At 35.7% G+C, this 22383-nt stretch overlaps 1 long non-coding RNA gene across 1 annotated transcript; it reads left to right on the forward strand.

Moving 5' to 3' along the window:
* The first annotated feature begins 5106 nt into the window (after positions 1 to 5106).
* On the forward strand, positions 5107 to 21892 carry LOC130013511 (uncharacterized). The gene is made up of 4 exons (XR_008788676.1): positions 5107 to 5302; positions 7825 to 7906; positions 14704 to 14734; positions 20189 to 21892. It is a non-coding gene; the product is annotated as an uncharacterized LOC130013511 (long non-coding RNA).
* The last annotated feature ends 491 nt before the right edge of the window (positions 21893 to 22383 follow it).

Genomic DNA, 22383 nt, shown 5'->3' on the forward strand with positions numbered 1-22383 from the left:
CTGATGGGTTTCAATATTCTGAACTTTTTAATGAGACAGATATAAATCATTAAAGAACACATTACTCTCTCTTTTATTTAACTTAATTTTTTTACACATGCCCCCTTTCGAGTTTTGGAAGGTTCGGCAAATTCTACGATACAGATTGAGGGTCGAGCAGTGTGTTAAACTTATTAACCATTTTACCCTGTACGTGTATATGTTATAACTTAGAAAACAAATCTTCTGGGATTGTATCACTGGGGATGAAGACGAACCACACCGGAATGCTGACATAGATTGAACGTGGGTTTATTGTCACTGTCTTAAAACCCTGTAAACTCTGTATATGCCAGAGTTTTTTAACAATAAGTAGGATGATCATCAATCAGTGTACAGGTCAGTTTTTATAAAATTTGCTAGGATTGTGGGCTATTTAGAGGTCACAATTTGTCTTCTATTTGTTACTGAATTCAAAGATCAAAAGACTTTAGATGGCCGTTGTGGCTCTTGCTTATACGCAAAATGTGTATGTGTCTTGTTAACGTGATGCCTTTTAATGCCAAAATTTGGTGTGATAAATTAGGAATATATGAGCGTGAACGCTATCGATAATCGGCATATGGAGACCTTCCGTTCCGGAGCCCCGCCCCTCCCACCCCCCGTTTACTCTATTGCAGACCAACCATATCGATATTCAGCTTTCCGCGACCTTCCGTTCCGGGGTTACAACCAATGTTCTCCGATGTTCTCAGCGAAAATGTGGGCGTATCTTGTCTGCCAACCACTAGCGTTATTAGCATGCGGGGCTGTTTTCGTCATTTGAACTGAACTCTAATATTTTACAAATACAAATACAGTTGAATAGGCCTTTCACTGAATCTATAGGTTTGGCCAATATAATTAACTGAGCAACCCCACCCAACCCTTAATCCTCTTCTTCAACAGCCAATATGATCAGGATGCCAATTAAAGTTTTGTAATAGTACATTCATTTCAACAACAAAACCATTAAAATAATAAAAAGCAAAACAAAATAAAATTCTGTCCATTATCCATGGTAGTACCGAGAAGCGCCCCTTTCCCAAAGGTTCGACGAAAGACTAATTGGCAACGGTTCAAACCATATTAATAACGATATGAGTTGTGATGGTGTTACTACCATGCATGAAAAATAATACAAGTTATATTAGCTATTGGGAAGCATGTGACCTAAGTATGGAAGCCGAGAACGCCAAAGTAGAAGTTACAAATTATAGATATAGGCTTCCATGCCGAAGAGTATACACGACGTGATAGTAATTATGATATAGCTTGCAACACATGGGGAAACCCTAATTTAATTGATCTATATTAAATTAACTAATAAACATAATTGCTTATATCGCCCGAAATTGTTACTGCGAAATGTCGAATCGTATGAAGAAATAAGACTTTCATCGTGTTTAGTGATCCATACGTTAAGCACAAAGCTGGATCGATCATCTTATAAAATCGCTAATTACCAGATTTCCACAGTTACACAAACTATTCCATATACTGATGCAGGCGCAAAAATTCGCTGTGTATTTTTTTTTTCTTCACTTTGCAGGCCTATTATGTTTTGGTGTTTAATATCATGGAAGGAAATCACCGTTATCACGTACGGAGAACACATTTCAATGACGTTATTAGTTTTTAATTGCTAATATGTTTCCCTTTAATAAAATAGTTGCTATCTTCTTTATGTTATTATAATTACAAATACATAGTTTTAATGACATCCCCGCGCATTAAAAAGCGTTTGTATACTAGTATATATTAATAACTAATGGTATTCTTAGATTTAGTATCGTCATTATCAATCATACAGATGATACTAGAGAACAAAAAACACAACATAATCAAAAAAATAATTTAAGCAGTTGTGGTATCAAGAACAGAAAATGTGCCATGACCTATGTGTTAGTGTGTAGTGTTTGTATTTATTGCATATTATTTTGGTATTTGGTGTATTATCTGTAGTTTACCCCGTTATGGTTCTCCACAATAGCACATCTAATCTGTACTCACTTTTAACTCACTAAACTAGTTTCTGAACCTTACATGGAATCTAAAGAATTTTAAATTTCGTTTTTTATTTTATTCCAGAAATTTATATCTGATTCTAATAGTAAATAAATTTAAAATAACTAAACCTTCAAAAAAAAACCCACCCCAAAACACGCGGACGACAACAATCACGGACTCCGTAACATATCAATTCGATATCAAACCAGTTGATCCACAGCGCAGTGAAAAAAAACCCTATATATTTGTTAATTTTGTAACCATATTCAGCATAATGAGTATTGCCGCGCAGGGTGGTCGCTGTGATTACGTTGCACTATACGTTTTCCACCGTTCATTAGAATCATCTCAAGGCGAGAGGTGAATGACAGATACTTCCGGTACAGCCAATCCTTAATAGAAAGGCACTTCCTCTTTTGTTGATAATGGACATGAGAAAGCAAGCGATAAACCATTATTAATTTGTTTTTTTTTTCTTTTAAAAAAAGTACAACAGGTCGGGTAGGTGATATATAAATGGATGCTGAAAAGACAATTATAGCAAAATGTTTATTTGAAAAAATCTAAATGATCAGACTGTATTACTTAATCCATGTTAAATGTTCATGACTCCTCGCATTAGAAAAGTCATGTTTAATATGGGTATGTTCTTCAAATCCCGTATACACCATGCCTACGCCAAACACTTGGTATCGTAGAAAAGAGAATTACAAAATAGGGTAATTGTAGAGATTGCACAATAGTAAAGTAGTAGCAGGTGATCTGACCCGCCACGACACCCACAACTATTATGTAAAATATGAAACGAAATTTTGATTGGAGTATGTTACTGCATACTATATATTATAAATGGACCTTAACGACAGGAAAATTAAAATCTTTATCCTAGCCATAAATTCACTAAGTTTACTAATGTCACGAAAGTCGACTAACCACTTTGCGTACGAGGGGTAGGGTCTCCATGGGATTCCTGATTGGGTGAAAGAATGAAGACAGATTACATCGACATCCTTTTAGTAGTCTTTAAGAAAAGATCAACATGTACCTGTCAGTGAAAATGACATTGTAAGCTCTGTATATTTTGCATAAACATTATGGAAGTATAGCAGAGAACCTAGGCTGCATTTTTAAGCCGGTGACAATCTCTTTGACGGAAATTTTTTTGTGTGTGAAATAGCTTTATTTAACGTCCGCTTCCACCGAAGAATGTGCATTGAAGTTTTTCATTCAGACAAAAACTTAAACTACAATACATCAGTTGGCAGGCAATAAAACTGGCGTTGCCATGGAATTATTTAAGTGTTATATGTGTACAAAAAAAGTTAATACTAAGGAACTGTCAGAGGCTAAGAGACGATGTACTACTGAAGATGAAGGATAATCAAGAGTAATCTTCTATATCGAACTTGCAGTTTATTACACACTAAATAAACCATAAACGCGTTATTGGTCGACATAAAAAAAAATCCGCTTTATCAATATACAAGTAAAAGATACATTCATCGTAATTCATCATGATTGATTGTAGAATTCTTTAAATTGTTGAAGCATATGGTTTTATTAAAGATGAAAAAACGTTTGATGGCTGTTAAATTATTCAACTTGTACAAGACTAAAAGTCTGGCATAACCCAGTGTCCTAGACAGGATATTCATAGAGAGGGGGTTGGGATCTGTTGAATGACCAATGTCTCTGATTCTTTGCCCAGAGTTAACGTGGTTCCTTATATTGTCGCTATCCGTGTACGCCTGTTAACTGACCCAGAGTTGTACACGTAAGTGCAAACGGGTTCTACATTATATAAATCTCGGCATTGGTAGATCTTTTGCCTATGACAAAAAACCTTAATAATTCCACGTGGACGCATTACAGACGATATTTTCATATATAAATTTATTTATCTAAATTTCTGCAGAGCGAAAGAAACAAAACAATTTTCAATACTAGTATATGGTGCACTGCGTATCTCAAAAACTGTGTTAAAACACATATCCTCTGAAACAGTGCAACAGAGAAAAGACACTCAATAGTTAGCGACAAAACTTGTACTGAATGCATTACGCTCAATCCAACAAATTCTTCTGTAGATCTTAACAACTATCACGAATCAGACAGCATGGATTCTCTCCATCGTCAATTTCATTTATTGCACATAGACTTACGTGCCATTTCAAACCAAGCTGATTGCAAGATACCGGAATTAGAAACAAAAAAGATGTCTGCTTCCAGCTCTAAACGAATTCGAAACCTAATTGCCCTTCAATATACAAAAAGTGGCCATCCAGAAGTTTTTATCTGGGCTTTCCAAACCACATGACTCCATACTCAGACGACTTATTTTTCCTAAAGAAGATATCTCAAAATTTAATCTTAAAAGACGTCGATGACGGAAAGAAACTGCTTTAATTGGGGATGAGTTACACTTATATATTGTGATTAAAACATAAAAAACATGGTATTGTCCAATGCATGTGTATTACCAAATGCTATGCTGACCCAGGATGACTTTACTAACCTGGCGATCTAAGGTTCAGTCAGGATTTGCCAGATTAAGAACGGAGTCTAGTCATTTGGATGGTACAGGTGACAGGTCCCGTATACACATTGACATGCACGTAAAAGAACACTATTGACAATTAGTGTTCGATAAAGAGTAGGCGAAACGGCCTCCTCTGTCCGGACAAAAGTTCATTCATGACGTATGTCTGTCTTCATTAGCACTTGTTGGTACAAACACGTTGAGCGCAAAACCCCATTTCATTTCATTCTGTAATACAAATCAGGCAACAAAAGATCATATAATTATTTATGTTAGAGAGACAAGACGACCGATTCAAGTTTTCGCTTCACCAAAGCTATTTGACTTTCTGGAAACAAAGAAAAGGTATTGAAAAATTCACCGATTACACGTAGAAAAATTAGTCGTTAATTATAATTAGAACATATAATAAATTACAACCTCGTGGGAGCGTTTTGGTGTCAGTGGGGAGGTCGTGATACATTTGTTACGCTCGTTGTATAATCTAACTAATGTCTAAGTGGGATGGAGGCAGAAATGATTAGGATGCGGAGCGACGGTCTCCAAAGACCCATCAAGTAATTATTGACATCAACTAAATAAGCGGGATGCGTGGCTGTCTTGGCAGTATTGTCATAAACTAAATCAGCTTTATTCCTACACACTCGCTCTATCTGATTCGCTATATAAATAGAATATAAGGAGGCAACAGGTATTAGGATAGTTGATAAACTCGACAGATACTAGTCACCAAAAGTAAGTCTTTAAAGCTTTCATATTTGTATACCTAAGTATTTACTTGCTCATGTATATATTCTTTTTCGCATTTTAAAAAAGGTATTGAGAGTAAATGTATCTTGTTTGAAGAGGCACTATCACTCTGACTAACAAAATAATTTTTTTTTATTAATTTTATGCAATATCGTATGTAATAAGCGAAAATCCATGCACTTACGTGTACAGCTAGTAAATTAAAAGATGAAATAAAATGCATAAAGCTAAGCGATGGCCACACCACGGCAAAAATGTTTTCCAAATAGGAAATACTGTTTTATTTTCTCTTGTTTTAACTGTTTTAACAAAACAAATTTAAGATGCCTTTGACAAAATTGTTTCAGCAATATAAAAATCGAAATATTTTGAGAAAAATATAACAACATACACAAAATGTATAGTTTCAATAACGGTTTGGTGGGTGATATAGTCCACTTCAAGTACTTTAACGGCTTTGAAAATGTTTTTAGTTTCAGGAATAATTCTAAGTTGTAACATATTGATAAATATACTCTTCTAAAAAAGAAACGCATAGCCCATTTATTATCATTTTACTTGTTTTTAATGTCATTATGTAAGGATACTGGTCATACTTTTTGCCGAAATTTATTTTCGCTTGATTGCACCAAGACACTTGAGTTTAACAACACTTCGCAAGCTTTTCACGTGAAACCCAAAACAAAGGCCTTTATAATCCCAGGGTTTTTACTGCGATCGCTTCGCTTTTCCACATAAAGCCAGCGGATTCTTTTTCCCCACGGTTTTTTTTCTACCCGTTCTGATGACGCCAAACATCAGTCAGCTGGACCTCCACACTGATCAGCAGTGAATATTCGCTAGGCCGCGACAGTCACTGATAAGGATGACATCGATGCGACTTAATGAGCCACAAATATTAACTTTTTTCCTCCGACAAATTAAATTCTAAAAAATTTTTTGATGTATTAGAAAAATAAATAAAGACGTTTGACGTATTTGTAGGTAAAAATTATTTCCTATTTAGTGTAAATGGGTATTAAAATGAGTAAAAGGCTCCATTCCGCCCGAACCAGTAAACAATGCACGCGCCATTGAGCCAATGATTGACACCGCGTGATGAGACATCACGCGTTCAAGGTAGTCATCTTTTACAGTGATATTAGAAGACTTTCGTAATCCTCTGTGAAACAGATTGCTGGACCTCCTATTCTAACTTTATTGTGACAAAGGGAGAAGATGACCCGCCCTCTCTTCTCACGACAGCGAATTTATAAGTGTGTTTTAAGAAACTTTTGATATCCGAGGACTTTTTTATTTTGTGTTTGTAACAATTTTCAAGTGTAAATAATTTAATTAAATCAACCTGTCCATAATATCATATTTATTGTATTGGACGTTAAATCTGTAATAAACAACAACAACGGTTTCAAAATCAATTGCACATATGTAAACACTCAACGAGCCACATCCGAACGAATCTGTCGCTAACAAGTAGGTGGGCCCCAGACAGATGTAGCCAGGCTGCTGAATGTTTCCCAGAGTATCATCTCTCGCCTTTGGGATATTAAGGTACCGAAAGCGAAATTCAAAACCTGACCGCCCAAACTCAGGCCAAACAAGACTGTCCTCGCCTGCCCTGGATCGCCACATCCGGTTACGTTATTTACGGAAACGGTTCACAACGGTGACCTCTACTGCAGCAGCAATTCCTGGGCGACGTAGGATCTCAGACCAGACAGTCCGCAAACGTCTATGTGAAACCGGATTACGAGCCAGGGGCCTGTTTCACGAAATTTTAACTAAGATAAAATCCTAATTAGTAATTTGATTGGATAATATTAGACTGATTTTAGTGCTTAGCCAATCAAAATTGAAGTATCTACTAAAATTTGGATTTTAACTTTAGTTAAGATTTCGAGAAACAGGGCTGCTGTTTTGAAATACGCTAACATTGTCAAATCCGAATTCAATGGGTTCAGACACACAGGCTATGGCTACAGCAACGCTGGAGAACAGTTAGGTTTAGCGATGAGTCGCGGTTCCTGTTGCAATCAGGCGGTGGTAAAGCGAGGGTATACTGTTTTTGCAGAGTATACAAAGACATTGAATTTTGAATGAATAATTGTTTTTTTTTCGCTCGCCTAAATTTAATAATAGAAACGAGAAAAACAATAAATGACTTTGCATCGTTACATAGTAGATCTGATTACAATTAAAACAGAAACACTAGAAAGTTCCGTTCTATCCAACCTGTTCTTATTCTCATGAGACATATCACATATTGGTTTCAGATATATCATCATCATTACATATATTTAATTACCAATACCATTAACAGTAATTAATATTACTTCTAAAGTAGATAATAAAGTTGCAATATTGTTGTTGACTTAAAACTCAACGAAATCGAATCTGTGTGATTGAATTATTTCAACGTTAAATGAAGCTATTTCACCTAAGAGATCATGAGACCGTTTAACATTGTTCAAATTAATCATTATTGTGTCAATTTTTTTTAATTTCAGAATATGAAACCTGTAACAAGTTTAGTTTTTGTGTCGTGCCTGTGCATGGTGTATGTTTCATCTTCAGCGTCACCTTTAAAAAGTAAGTGCGTTGTTTATTTTTAAATGGTTGGGTTATTTAGCAAAACTTCAATTGTTTGGAAGTTTTTAAAACAACAATCACATCAAATTATAATCTATTTCGTTTATTCCTCGTGGTTCTTATTTTGTACATTGCATATAAGTTCTATTATTTCCCCAAAGGTCTACTCATCTTGTTGGTTATTCTTCTAATACTAGTCGGCAGCAATCCGTCAATTCAAGTAAGATCGACGTCAAACTTGGACAATATGGCGCCAAAATGGCGGTTATGACATCGTGTTTGGCTCATACTATGAGTCATCGTACATACAATACTATCGTATTTGATTTTATGGGAAGAACCCACAACAGTTTGAATTCGGTTGCTGTACGGTCAAAATTTCCCATATAACAACAGAACGTTTCATCCATCCATTTATCTCTCATATTCTGGAGAAAAAGACTGAAGTCAATAGTAAACTTAGAAGGACAGTATTTCAAAGAACTCTCAGCCCGTCAGCCCTAGCTTTGGTATTACGGATAGAATACAGGGAGGCGGGGGGGAGGCATGAGTTAAGACAATCAGATGTATTTCCCAACAATTCTAAAATTCCTGTGAAAGTTCATTGTTTTGAGCAACAAATATTTTTCTGCTAATATGAACGTAAAATAAAACCATCTTTAAGAGAAATGGAATATCATTTCGGTCAGTGCCTTATGAATAATTTAAGTATCAACGCCACTTTATTTATGATGCAGTGTACAGAATGAACAAGAAATGGTGAAATTAATCACAATGGTCACACTCCGGTTGATTATTCTAATCAAGACTGATTTTAGTATCGTGACAAATCTGTTATAAAAACGTACATATTATCATATGAGTTGAACACTTGGTATTAAAGTCGTTTATCGTCACTTGCCCTTTTTCTGACAATATCTAATTTTTTACGTGATAATCCTGGACTACTCAAATTGATTATTTAATGAAGAAAACAAAACTAAAATATGAATGGTAGATAATCTGACAGCGTAGATTCACACGGATTAATAAAAAAGATTATACTCACTGCTTATAAAACCCGGGAGTTGCAGAAACAGCAAACAGGACGGTTTTTATTTTGTTAAATTTTGAGACGTAAATCGATGTGAGTCGCTGCAGCAGCACGCATGTACTTATATTATCTTGTCTATTCACAGTCCTTGTTGTAGTATTCAGGTCAAGATGATCTAAGCAGTTTTATTTTAATTCCTTCAAGTTCCCGTTGAGCAGCACGTCATGTTAAAGGTTACCACGCTAGTAGTTCCTTGACACCGTTCCTAAAGCGGGAGTCACACTGTCCCGCAATTGACACAAGATGGACACACGATAGAGTAAATGTTAAAATTCGGCGCTGATCGTAAAAACATTGGGCCATTCGTGAAGGCATCTTAATCCATCGTACGACCTCCCGTGGAGTTTCTCAGGCTCCGACAGCAACTTCATTTTCGTTTTGAATTCGTGTGTCCATTTTGCCCTCCATAAGTCCATCTTGGGGGCATCTTGTCAAATTGCGTCATCTTTGTCTTTACTGCGTCTGATCATCGGTGGCATTGGGCATTCTTATTATACGCCCACATTTGCATGTAGACATATCGTCACCCCTGTCCATCTGTCTGGACGTCCGTGCGTCCACAATTTGTTTGTAGACACTCTACATGTCACAACTTGCATGTAGTCAATTTCGAGACAGTGTGACACCAGCATTAAGGAACTACCACTTTAGATATGTTACAGTGTCTAAATTAATTGAACTCACTGAAATGTAAGATTCCTGAACATAGTCAGATTTCACTTACCATATTAAAGGCTAATACAAACCGGGTGAATATGATGGATTTTAATAATTATTTATGAAATAAAATGATGCACGACCTTGTGATCTAGTAGGACGCTCTACATGCAATAAGAATCTTCTCGATAAACCTGCTGACAAGACAGAATATAATAAACAAATATAAAATCAAGTGAATGGATTCGGGCACCAGCCGTAAGCGTCCACTGCGCTGTACTGTTCTGGGCCTATAATGGTACAGGCTTCACTTAAATGAAAAAATAAAAACAAATGATTTACAAGAAAGAGGTAACAGAAATAATGCGAAATGCATTTTACAAACTTTAAACTAGATGACGTTTATGGACTGAAAATTACTATAATACACAAGCGATGTTTTTTGCCCAGACTAATAGTCATTACAGGGGCGGATCCAGAGTGGGGGTTTGGGGGGTTCCCCCCCCCCCCTGCTCAACTATACATAATTTTTTTTGTAAATCAACATTGTTTATGTGAAAAGTTTCTTGGCCGTGTGCTTTATCCTTTATCGTCAGATGTGGGACAGGATGGGCACTCAAAGAACGAGATAATGATATAGACATTATGTGATATCACAATTAATGCTTTGCATCCATGAAATTGAATCACAATGTCATTGTATTAATTCATAATAAAAATTGACGTCATACGAGGTGTTGAATTTCTCTGTTTAAAAAGCTCAATGTGTATGTATATACGCCAAAATGACGATAGAGACCATGCGGGAGGGGGGGGGGGGATACATTGTCTCAGGAACCTGGCAAACCCCCTCCTGCAAAAATTCCTGGATCCGCCCCTGCGTTATAATGGAAGCTAAGACAGTATGCCGGATTATGTTATTCTAGGTTTACATTGTAGACTCTACATAAATATCACTGATCTGTGTGACATCAGTGGGCCACGATAGATGATAGGTTAGGGAACTGGAATCACGGGGTCGGTCGATAAGAACATCAGAGAGGCGTATATTGATATACGTGTAATGTAAAAGACGCATGACAATGATAAATGTCGCGGTGCGAGCATTTCCACCCACCCCCATCACCCAAACGTTTTACTCTCGGTATGTTAGCCTTATGGTGATTGCGTACATTGTTTATAGGCGGTCTCTATAGGCACAGCCATAGCGATCACTTGCGTCAGTTCTGAATCTGCCATCATCTCATAACCATACAGAAACTGTAATGTAGCAGTTTGAATAGCCACAGTTGTAAAGGATTTGTATTTTGTCGGATTATGCCAAAACCCAAGATTCCATTTACATATGGGGAACCACGGTTGCTAAGTGGGTAAGACGCTGGTTCGCTAGCCTGGGGGTCGTGTGTTCGATCCCTGCATTGGGCGAGAAAGTTCATCCAGATTTTCCGGCGTGGTTCCCCCTTGTCAGTGAAGCAGGACGGAGGGCCTGACAGGGACAGCTGTCTAGTCGTTCGGATGGGACGAAAAACCGAGGTCCCGTGTACACATTGGCGTGCACGTAAAAGATCCCTTGACAGTTGAGTATATAAGAGTATGCCGTAGTGCCGCTGGTCGGGCAAAATTTCCACATAGCACACTGTATGGCGTATGCCCGTCTTCATTGGCCCAGTTCGGAGCAGAACAGTAAGGCGTTAAACCCCATTCATTTCATTTCCATTTCTACATCTTACAAGAAAATATTCCTTGATTAAACCAACTAAGACTATGCTTCCTGGAAAAATTCACAGATGGAATAGGCCTATACGATGAAGAGAACCTAACAAAATTTAATGTTTCTGGAAATTGAAAATGAAACAATTATTCTTGTTACTGATTAATAGGTCAATATGTGCTAACGCGTTTTGTCACGAACCGATAAGGAGTCAAAAGGAAAATATATTATGCGTGCACACGAATTGTGTAATTGGACAGTTATTGTAATTTGAAGTATAGCTCACTAATAGTATGTTACAAATACTGTAAAAATAATGATTTTTACTAAAACAAGGGGGGTCAAAAAAACTGACTTTTTAAAACCCTCAAATTTTTCTTCTAGGCCACGGTGTTTGTCTAGAAGTTGAACGTCATTTCATTTCACTTCACACAATGTTAAAGTGTGTAAAAGAAACTTTGTCTGTTAAAAACAGAAGAAAAGAAAGTGGAAATGAGCTATCTAGCCAACACTCCCTCGCATTGAACACATATATCATAAGCATTTGTTCGTCCTTGAATTCTAATCCGTATGTGTTATTAAATGATACTCACAACCCATTTTATTTCATCAACACCACGCTACTAGATCCACTTTTCAAGGCTTAATTGGACAAATGAATAGAATTCATTTCCTATTTTTTGTCAAAGTTCAATTTATTAGCATGGTTTGATACATGAAAAAAGTACACATTTAAACTTCACTAATACGGTAACTGTAACCTGCCATTTTACGGTACAATTTACAAAGAGATTTCCATGTCTGTTTCATCTCTTGCGATAATGAATTATCGATAAGAGTTTTTTGTCTATTCATGAATCAAAAAAACCCTAAGAACTAAAGGAAGTTAATCCAGTAATGAACTGAGAGTTAACTTTGCCATTTTATTAAGGGGGTCAATTTTAGTCGGAATTATGCTCAGGTTGAGACTTTGAATATCCTTCATGATGTCGTGACAAACGGTAAAGTGACTTAACCCATTAATGAACTATCGTTAATTTTACTATTTTATCATAAAGATTTATTTTAACCAAAATTAAGCTCATGTTGAAGCCTCTATTGTCACTGAGCTACTGGAACTTTATGCCGAATGGCTCATGCACTTCATTTGTCACACGAATACTTCCAAAAAGAACAACTATAATGTTAGGTATACATTATACATTTTATCAGTAAATTGTTATTGTTTTGGAGTTGTCTGTATTGCTGGGTACTGTATTTGTCAAACATAACTGGACAAACCGCTAACATAAGCTGTCCATTCCGTGTATAATCTTTGGATGGAATACGCGCTTGTATTGATGACAGCCCTAATCTATCTGCAGTGCGTCTCATTCGCTTATGGGAGATGGGCGTCAGCAAGCAAAAAGATTACATATTGCAACCACAGGTCAGATACGCAAATATCTTTAAAACTCAGAACGACAGCAAGAGAATAGACCCTCGCGGTCATCGTAGTCCTATTAAACATCGATGTTATGTGCACCCGCTAAATCACAAGTTCAAACTGCCGGCAAGACATATAGACAAATGTAGGGTTTGAATGTAATTTTTTCAGCAGAACGCCAAGTCCCATCATGACCTTCTAATGAACGAAAAGTCACCAGTGAAGTACGTTGTGTTAACGTATTGGTCAGACTCTAGAATAGAATCATCCGATCTTACATCAAGACCGCACAAAGCAACACAAATTGTATCATAATCTAAGCAGAGGCCAAAATATGGGTACTGTGTATGTTTGCCCCATGTAATTCTACAGTTGTACTTGGATATTCCATATCTGAGTTCATTAAATAATCTACCTATTTTACGTATGTCACGTAAAAAAATGTTATTGATAAGATTTAAAGGCAGACAACGGAATGATATATGGTTTTAGAAAGAATCAATATGAGACAATTGGATTACAAGACTTTGATGTATATCTACATAAAACATAAAAACATAAAACATGCCAGTAACATAATAGATATTAACGGAGACAAGTCTCCAATTCAATATCATCCACAGTCCTCGACATTGCAAACACGAATTATTGGTCAATTTAAATCAATATTGATGTGGTTATCATACCGTTAAAAATATGGGCTTCTGATATTGGCACACGAATCGCGTGTCAGAATGCTTTTCAGTGCCATTTGTAATGAAGCGACTCGGTGAACGTGGCTAAACATATCTCACATGAGAATACTACCAATGTAGATTGGAATAACCAGACGCCAAAGACTGCTATTAAATTTAGACTCTTCGCGTATTTCGCCGAACATAACTGATTAGAAATTACAGTCAAGACAGAAACGACTGAATTTTAATCAGTTGATACAAATTCATATTACATTAGTATATGCGTTGCGACCCATTTGTGTTCATATCTAGGTGCCAAAGGAATTAGATTTAGCTCCTTTAATATTCCCTTTAAAAAAACAAGGTTTTAGAGTCGATAAAATTAATATCAGTCCGTGTTGTCTTTGCTCTAACAGAATAATTAAATACATTGAAAGAGTCGTGTGACCCCGCCCACCTCATTACTATTAATAGTAAATGCATGAGGACAGTACTACAAACAAAACCGAAAAGAAAAACTTGTGGACAAGACCCAAGCAATAAACAATAAATATCAAATGAAGTACATGAATTCGCGGCTTAGCCGTAGGCGTCCGCATCGGTTCTGCAATGAAACAGACTTCACTCAAAATGAAAAGCAAAATGGTGATTTACAACAAAGACGCCACAATAAGACCGGTCTGGACTGTGATCATCTTCTGAATGACGTCTTTTGAATAAAAATATCAGATCTTATATCAAGACGGGACACAGCAATAAATAATTTACACTTATTTACACTCAATTTTTATGATCGGACCACCACTTCGGGCCACAAATTATCAAGTATCATCGAGTGGAATACAGTATCCCCCCTGAACGAAATAAAGTAGTTACTTTTAGCTACACCGCTGCAGTTATGCTAAACACACTTTTTTTTAATGCAAACGCCGTTCCCAATAAAGATTTGTCGGCTACCTGTCGACAGAACTTCCCGTTGTGAACAAGACCTGGATTTCTTAATGTAAATCAGTTATGCAAGCTGTTTTAGTTTATAATTTTATCTTTCCATAATAACATTAGAGTAAACATGTTATACTTTTTTTTTTGCTTATGGAAGATTGCCTCAAGGGGTGTTGTTATGAACAGCATCTGCTACATGTAAAAGGTTCTTCAATGACTCATTGATTCTTGGCCATATTTGAAAATGACTATAAAACGTCCGTCTAATCAGATTATTGTCCTTTATTTCAGATCAAGATACAGGGTCCAAGTTGTTAAGTAGGTAAGAAAGTAACAGACTATTAATTGGAAGAGAAAATCAAGTGAGGTTTTGTGTTTTAAAAGCGGCGTAATAAAAATCACATATTATATTATTATGACCGATTGGCTAAAGAAAAAAGCATGAATTTTACTAGAACCGTGCTATTCTCGAAAAAAATAAGCTATAGAATAAAACCTACTTTCATCGAATACGAAAAACCTCGCTGATATTAAGTATAAATTTAAACAACCGAAACTATTGGTTGGGCATTAGTGGGTACCAAACTGTTTTACAGCTTTCCCATATCCTGCATTTTATATCATATCATAATGGAGGGAAAATCTTTTAGAAAGCTATCTTGTGGGTAGAAAACAATGTATTTTAGTTAATTGTAAATCGTCGTCTGAATCTGTTTTGTCATCTGGGGTTCCTCAAGGTTCTGTTCTTGGTCCGATTTTATATACCCTTTATACGTCACCATTGGGTGATATTGTCAGCAAATATGGTCTCAGCTTTCATTTCATTTATATATTTCATTTACACCTTATTGTCCATCTTCTTTCAATTTATCAAAATTGCAACTTGAGAACTGTATTAGTGAAATTAGAAAATGGATCTCGAAGAACTTTCTAAAATTGAATGATGATAAAACCGAACATTTGTTATTAGGCCCAAGGCATAAGTTACTGTCTGAACCATCGTAAAATGTAAGCGGAATTCTTCGATTATGAACAAGCTACTTAACTTTGGTTATTTTAAACTTACCCGTGTGTTTGAAATCAACTCCCGTTCAATAAAATCCATTGCACAACTAAGTATCCCAACGAGAATAAAAAAGTTATCTCTTGACAAATTTGACTATTTACTTGTAATTTCGACTGAGTGGAAGACAACAAAATAAAAGATACAGACAGTTATGTGTGTGAACGCTCAAACTCAATGCCGAGCCGAGACTGTTTAAATTATAGCTATAACCAAACTTGAATTTTCGTAAAAAGTACCGAAAACCGTTTCGATTTGTTATGCTGTGACCTCTTATACGAAATGATATCTCCCGAAGAGCGACATAATCAGCTTCCATATTTGTATTTTTCTGTGTCAAAAGTTTGTGCGATTTCAATTTTTGAAGAGAAAACTTTTTTACTCATTGGGATAATTAGATGTGCAATGGATTTTATTTAACGGCAGTTGATTTCAAACACACGGGTAAGTTTATAATAACCAAAGTTATGTACATGTAGTTTGTTCATAATCGAAGAAATCCGTTTAAAATTTACAATGGTTGTTGTAATTGGTAATTGAGATATATTTTCATCTTATTCTGCTCGTAATATTGGCGCAATCTTTGATAGTTTTATGCTTATGAGAGCTCAAGTAAATAATATATGTAAATTGTGCTATTTTAATATCAGAAATATAGGTAAAATACGTACATTTATAACTGTAAAGGCCACTAAGTCAGTTATTAATTCTCTAGTCACTTCTCGATTAGATAACTTTAATTCACTTTTAGTTGGTTTACCTTTAAAGCTTATAGATAAATTACAAAAAGTACAGAATACTGCAGCTAGACTTGTTACTTTAACTAAGAAATGCGACCACATAACTCCAGTTTTATATAATTTACACTGGTTACCTGTTAAATATCGAATTGATTTTAAGATTTTATTACATACTTTTAAATGTTTAAGTTTAAATAGTTTAGCTCCTGTTTACCTCTCAGATCTTTTAAAACTTGGGGGATTGGATGGCCGAATGGTTAGCACGTGCGCGCTGTACCATACGGCCTGTCATTGAGTCAGCTGGCGTGGTTTCGAATCCCCGGTTGTATGTGACAAGGAGTAGGGTCGCCTGTCAATCCTTGTGGGTTTTCTCCGGGTCCTCCGGTTTCCTCTCACTGCTAAAGACCCCTATGCGCACGCGAATTATTGAAATAAAATTAAACCATATGTTAGTCCCGAAATGACCTAGTTTGTATCGAGTGGACGTTAAACACATTTCTCTCTCTCTCTCTCTCTCTCTCTCTCTCTCTTAGAACTTTATACACCTGGCCGAACATTACGTACATCAGATAAACTACTTTTAAAGCCCAAAACTGTCCAACTAGTATCTTATGGTCAGTGCTCTTTTAGTTATCAAGCACCTGTTTTATGGAATAATCTACCATTTAGTTTAAGATGTTGTACATCTCTATATTCTTTTAAAAAACAAATTAAAACACATTTATTTAATCAGGCTTTTAACTGACTCTGTATACAATCATTAACATGTCCATCTTGTTGTTTATTTATGATTATATTGTCACTTTGTAAAGTGCCCCTGAATATGTTATATGAAAGGGCGCCCTATAAATATGCTGTAATAATAATAATAATTTTGTATGGCAGGTAAAGTTCCACCTGATTTTAATATGTTTTATTGCAGCTTCACTGGGCTTCTTCACGCGAATCCTATCGAAGTCCAGAAACGCTAAAAAAAAATTGCAAAACTTTTGCCCCAAATATCGGAATATTGGAATTGACCTACATGCCAGAATATTTGGTATATTTGTCCAAACTTGTTCACATTGTTTCGAAATTTAGAATCCTATATCATTTAGCAAAGGAGTAATTGCCCTTGCAGTCACTTTACAGGTACGAGTTTTAGAAATTTGTTCCATAACTATTGTTGTGGATATTCAACTAAGTTATTATTGTAATCGTTTCAAGGTTTTTACGTTTTTCTTTTTAAACCGACATCGGTAAGTCAATGAGCCCTATTAAAATTCTGATTTGTACTAGGATACGGGCTGATTCGTGGGCGTATATATTATTCACGATTTGAAAGCGAACTATATTTTTTGAAGAATTAATTGTAACATCATCATAACCAATGTCAAAAATATCCGTTAAAAGTGGTGGGCGCGAAAGCTACACATAAAGATAATTATTACATTAAAAAAAAATATAAAAAAACACAACACGCGTCTGTTATCACATTCTGGGAATGATACTTGATGAAGACATGCCACTTAGTGTTTCCGTCTTCAGTAAGTTGTTCAACAAAATTGACTTTGATTTGATTTTAAATTGACGCGATGTATCTGTAGGTTAATTCTTTTGTTTAAAAACTGTCCTGTCTTTTTCATTCTGATTAAACTACAGATCTATATTTCGTTTCGGTTTTTTTTATATACTTTCAATGGCCTACACTACATGAAGATCTGACAGGTTGTACTGGAAGGTCGCGTCAAGGGTCATACGAGCGGCTTTTGGCCCTATGACGTCTGACATTGATTAATCAATCGACTTTGACGTTTCTAGTGGTTTAGCCACAGTTTCGTGCACCGCATGTCAAAAACCCGTCGTAACAGACCGTTTCATTGGTTAATTCTTCAAAACGCGGGTTTATATAACAACTCTTTCAGATCCCAGTGTGGTAAAGACAAATTTTGAACTATAAAAAACGAAACGAAATAGAATCTGTGTTTTAATCAGATTGTTTCTTGTTGAAATTAATACAATTCTATAACAGCTGGTTTGTGTTCTCAATTCTGAACAGAAGTTGGTTTGTTTACTAATTTTGAATTCATTTTAAGCTTAAACTCTTTAAAACTGAACACACAATATGGTTATCTTTATTAACACACATAAAATGCAACCAGATAGAGAATTTTATTTTTGAGCAAGATCAAAGATTGAATGCTATATCTGAATGTATAGCAGAAGGGCGTGCGATATGAAGAAAGGGTACTTATTTATAATATTTTCTTCCGTGACATTTAATAACTTTTAAAAGCTTCTTCGGAAACGACCGATTATAAAAGCAAAGTGTTTTTGTTCTACCCAAATGTTTTTTAGCTCCATGAATGCATTCTCGATAACCGAGACGGTGCTAGTCTCTTTAATCAAATCATTCCTCTTGAAGGGTAGTAATTTAGCCCATGGTGTGTATAATAATCTAAAAGAAATCTTCTTCAAGAAAGGGATGTTATTGTGAATCCGCTTCCCACGTATAATTACCATTGATCGGATTACACACACCCAAAGAAAACTATTTCATCTGGAATTACGTGCTTTAAGGATGAGATCTACTTTAAGAAAAAAAACAAAAAAAAATCAAGGGTTAATTATAATTTGTTAAAGATTAAAGTATATTAACGTAGGTCTGCGTCATGATTTTATTAGAGTTTTTAAATCCTTGAATGATTGGATAAAACAGACAAATAGTTAATTTAGATACCAAATGTAATTTGAAACTCACGTGTTTAAAATAACGACCCATAGGAAATAATCCGGATTCTCATTTGAATTATGAAAAGTGGGCGAAAGTAGGTGTATCTTCAGGGAAATTTTGAATGAAATGAAATGAAACTGAATTTAACATCAACCGGGGTAATGAAGAAAGGTATATAATCTTCCGCCTTCTCTTCATCGAATTCCAGCTGTCAGCGGTTCTTTTGCGTGCGCCCCAACGAATAGACAGATGAACCCTGGAATTTAGTTCCACCTGAACGACTGGACGCTTTTCCTGACAAGGCCTCGTGCAGTCATTATTCACCAATGACTAGAAACTTTCTCTGCCACAGAGGCATTAAAAACTGGATCTCCTGGTTAGTGCGCCAGCACCGTATTCAGACGGCCACCATGGCTCACCTGAAAGTGACACCTGTTCCAATACCATAACCGCCTAAAAGGGGATAATAAAATCAAAATAAATAGGCCTATATGGAAGTAAACGGCAATTCGTTTTTACCATCATATGGACATAAAGGCCGACTTTCCAATTTATTGTGGGGTTATCTCGACTGTCCGTGGATTTAAAGCTTCGGTGTGTGAGGTTGACCTATAACTTACCCTGTAACAAAAGCCCCGTGTTGAATTTAATGTCCCCATGAAGAAGGTCATAAATTTACCGAAAGGTAAAAACGGGTTGCCGTTTACGTGCTTATAGGCCGATTTATTTCTTTTGTATTATCCCCTTTTAGGTGGTAATAATATTAGATCGGGTGAAAAGGATACTTTGGTCGTGAATATTAAATACTCCAGCTCTTTTTTTTTTAGTTACATTGCTTGTCAAATTAGATTTAAAAACAATTCGATCAGTGATCAATTCTGGAATCATCATTGAAACTATATATCAAATTACATACGCTTATCTATAGACACTTCCGGTCAGCTGGGTTTAAACCTTAATGGAATGAATGAGCCAGGCTTTTTGATATCTGTCAGGAATTAATTTAATTCCGACCATTTTCGTGTTATTAATGCATTATGTCAAAGATAGCCTTATACAAGAAGATACTTGACAATTCACTTTACAGTTTGAAAAAAACTAAACCGCTGTTGCTAGAAAGGAAATAATTGATTTTTCCATTGAAAATTATAGCAAAGAAAAATTAAAAATTGTCACACATTTTCTAATATAATCTGTATATTGATTTTCATCAATTATGGCTGTTTTTAAAATGTCTTTTTACTTCTTCGTGTTTTTCAGAATCCGCCGACAGATATGGGGTGGATCGTATAATATGATCTTCGCACGACAGAAGTGTGATGACAAACCATGCTGGTTGGATGACGAGTGTTGCCGTGGTTATTCATGTTTTAACCCAGAATCATCTGGATTAAGCCTGCTTCGAGAACGAACCCTGGGTGTCTGTTTAGACGATTTCCATATTAAAAGTCTTGAAGCCGAAGTTCTATAGTAACTGTGCTTTTATTTTTTTATATTTTTGTCTATTTGCAAGACCTGACAATTCTAGAGATTCTTTTCGTATCAAGCAAGGATGGTTATGTAGATGTGATCAAGTCGGGCTTTTCAGTCTGCCTGTTTAGAAATCCAGTCATGCCGAACTATGTCCCATTTTACAAAGCATACGTAAGACTTGGGTACATTAAAATCAGTCATATTCCTAGTATACTACACAACTTTATTGCACTTACATGTTTATAATATTAGTTGATAAGATTAAGTAACGGACCGTCCCTCTTTGGTTTCCGTCAGAATAAAGGGTTGAATTGTGTTAATCTAATTTTCATTCCGGTTAGTACTGAGACCAGCTCTGTACAATTAAATTTTCATTTCGTTTCTGCTTACAGATTTTGGTTTCGTTTTGAATGCACCCGCCGTTTGTTGCTTTTCAGTCATGTAAGATTGCATAATGAAAACAAGCCCTATTTTTCTTTATTAACTGGTTGTAATAGCAGTTCAGATGGACCTTTTTGAACGGCAAACTTTCGACCAAGGTAAATACCATAAAGGAAAATGCACAAAAGATAAAGTTCTTACGGTTATATGGCTAAATGAGAAACAAAAACGAACCATATAAATACGAAAAAAGGTTATAAGCAGTCCAGAAAAATTGACGGAAAATCAAAATTTTCTGATCGTAAAATTCGAACGCGAATCGTTGAGTTATCTTCCCGTTTATGTCATGGCTTTTAAAAGGTGTATACAGGATATAATTCTGTATTGAATCTTGTGAAATGTGGTAGGGTTGTTTATACAAGATGTTTAATGAACAATACTATTAAAACATAAAAATCGATGACCTTATGAAATCAGCATACGATTTTGTTGCTGACGCGCGCGTATGGTGGGTCAGTGTCGACCGGTGAAGACAGAATATATTGTCTCAATAATGGGGTAAATTGTTTTTAATAAATCAAGATTTTCATCCCGCAAAACAAAATCATACACTAAGTTTAATCAAATCGACATTTTATTTTTCACCCAAATCAAACAGGTCACGACGTCGTACGTGCAAAAACTACTTTTTACTCAATTCAGATTGTCCTTGGTGTTATTACCTTCTATTTATTGACGTACATTGATAAAATACATGAAAAGAATAAAATACACTGCTTTGGATTGCTTATATCGCTCTAATTTGTCCAAAATATAGTGAAGCAAACTCCAACCCTGCTCGCACATCACTAAAATAAAATGAATAATGTATTACTTAATATAATTACCATAATGCAATTTTATAATTATGATCAGACAAAATTTATTTCTCATTTATTGATATAATAGTCACGAATCTGACTGACGGTGTTCTTCATGTTGTGAATATTGTATTATTTTATTATAAATGACATATTATAATATATCAATTAATTGGTATACGTATACACACGTGCGAGCTATATGTTTATTTAGATTGCTTTACGTGTTCTTATCTGTTGTTTTAATTGTAATAATGTCTTTTTTATTTAATAAATTAAATAAATCATTAGATTTTGCTCCTTTTGTAAATGTTCGTGATAATTCTGCTTAAATGAATAAATGAATAAAATACGTCCTACTTTTCTTCACCAACTGGACTAATGAAGACGGGGATATGCCAACGGGTACACTGGAACTCGGTTTGTCGTCTCATTCGAACGACTAGACGCTGTTCCTTTGTCATACCCTCTGTCTTTTGTCATACGCTGAAAAGGAGAAACCACGATGAAATTCTCTTGAACAGTGAACCTCCTGGTTAGAGAGTCAGCGTCTTACCCACAGTGTCACCATGGCTTTCAGTCATATTTGAGAGAATAGTTCAGCTTAAGATGGGTACGGGTATGCTAGGTAGGAAACACATCGCCTCAATCTTCAAGATTAAAGGCGCCGTTTCGTCTTTTGACATTAAAGTCCATTTTTTCAGTTCAGTTGCGCGAATTCATGGGGCCCCTAATTTCAAT

This window comes from Patella vulgata, chromosome 7 (genome assembly GCF_932274485.2).
Source record: "Patella vulgata chromosome 7, xgPatVulg1.2, whole genome shotgun sequence".
In the NCBI taxonomy this organism is placed as follows: domain Eukaryota; kingdom Metazoa; phylum Mollusca; class Gastropoda; family Patellidae; genus Patella; species Patella vulgata.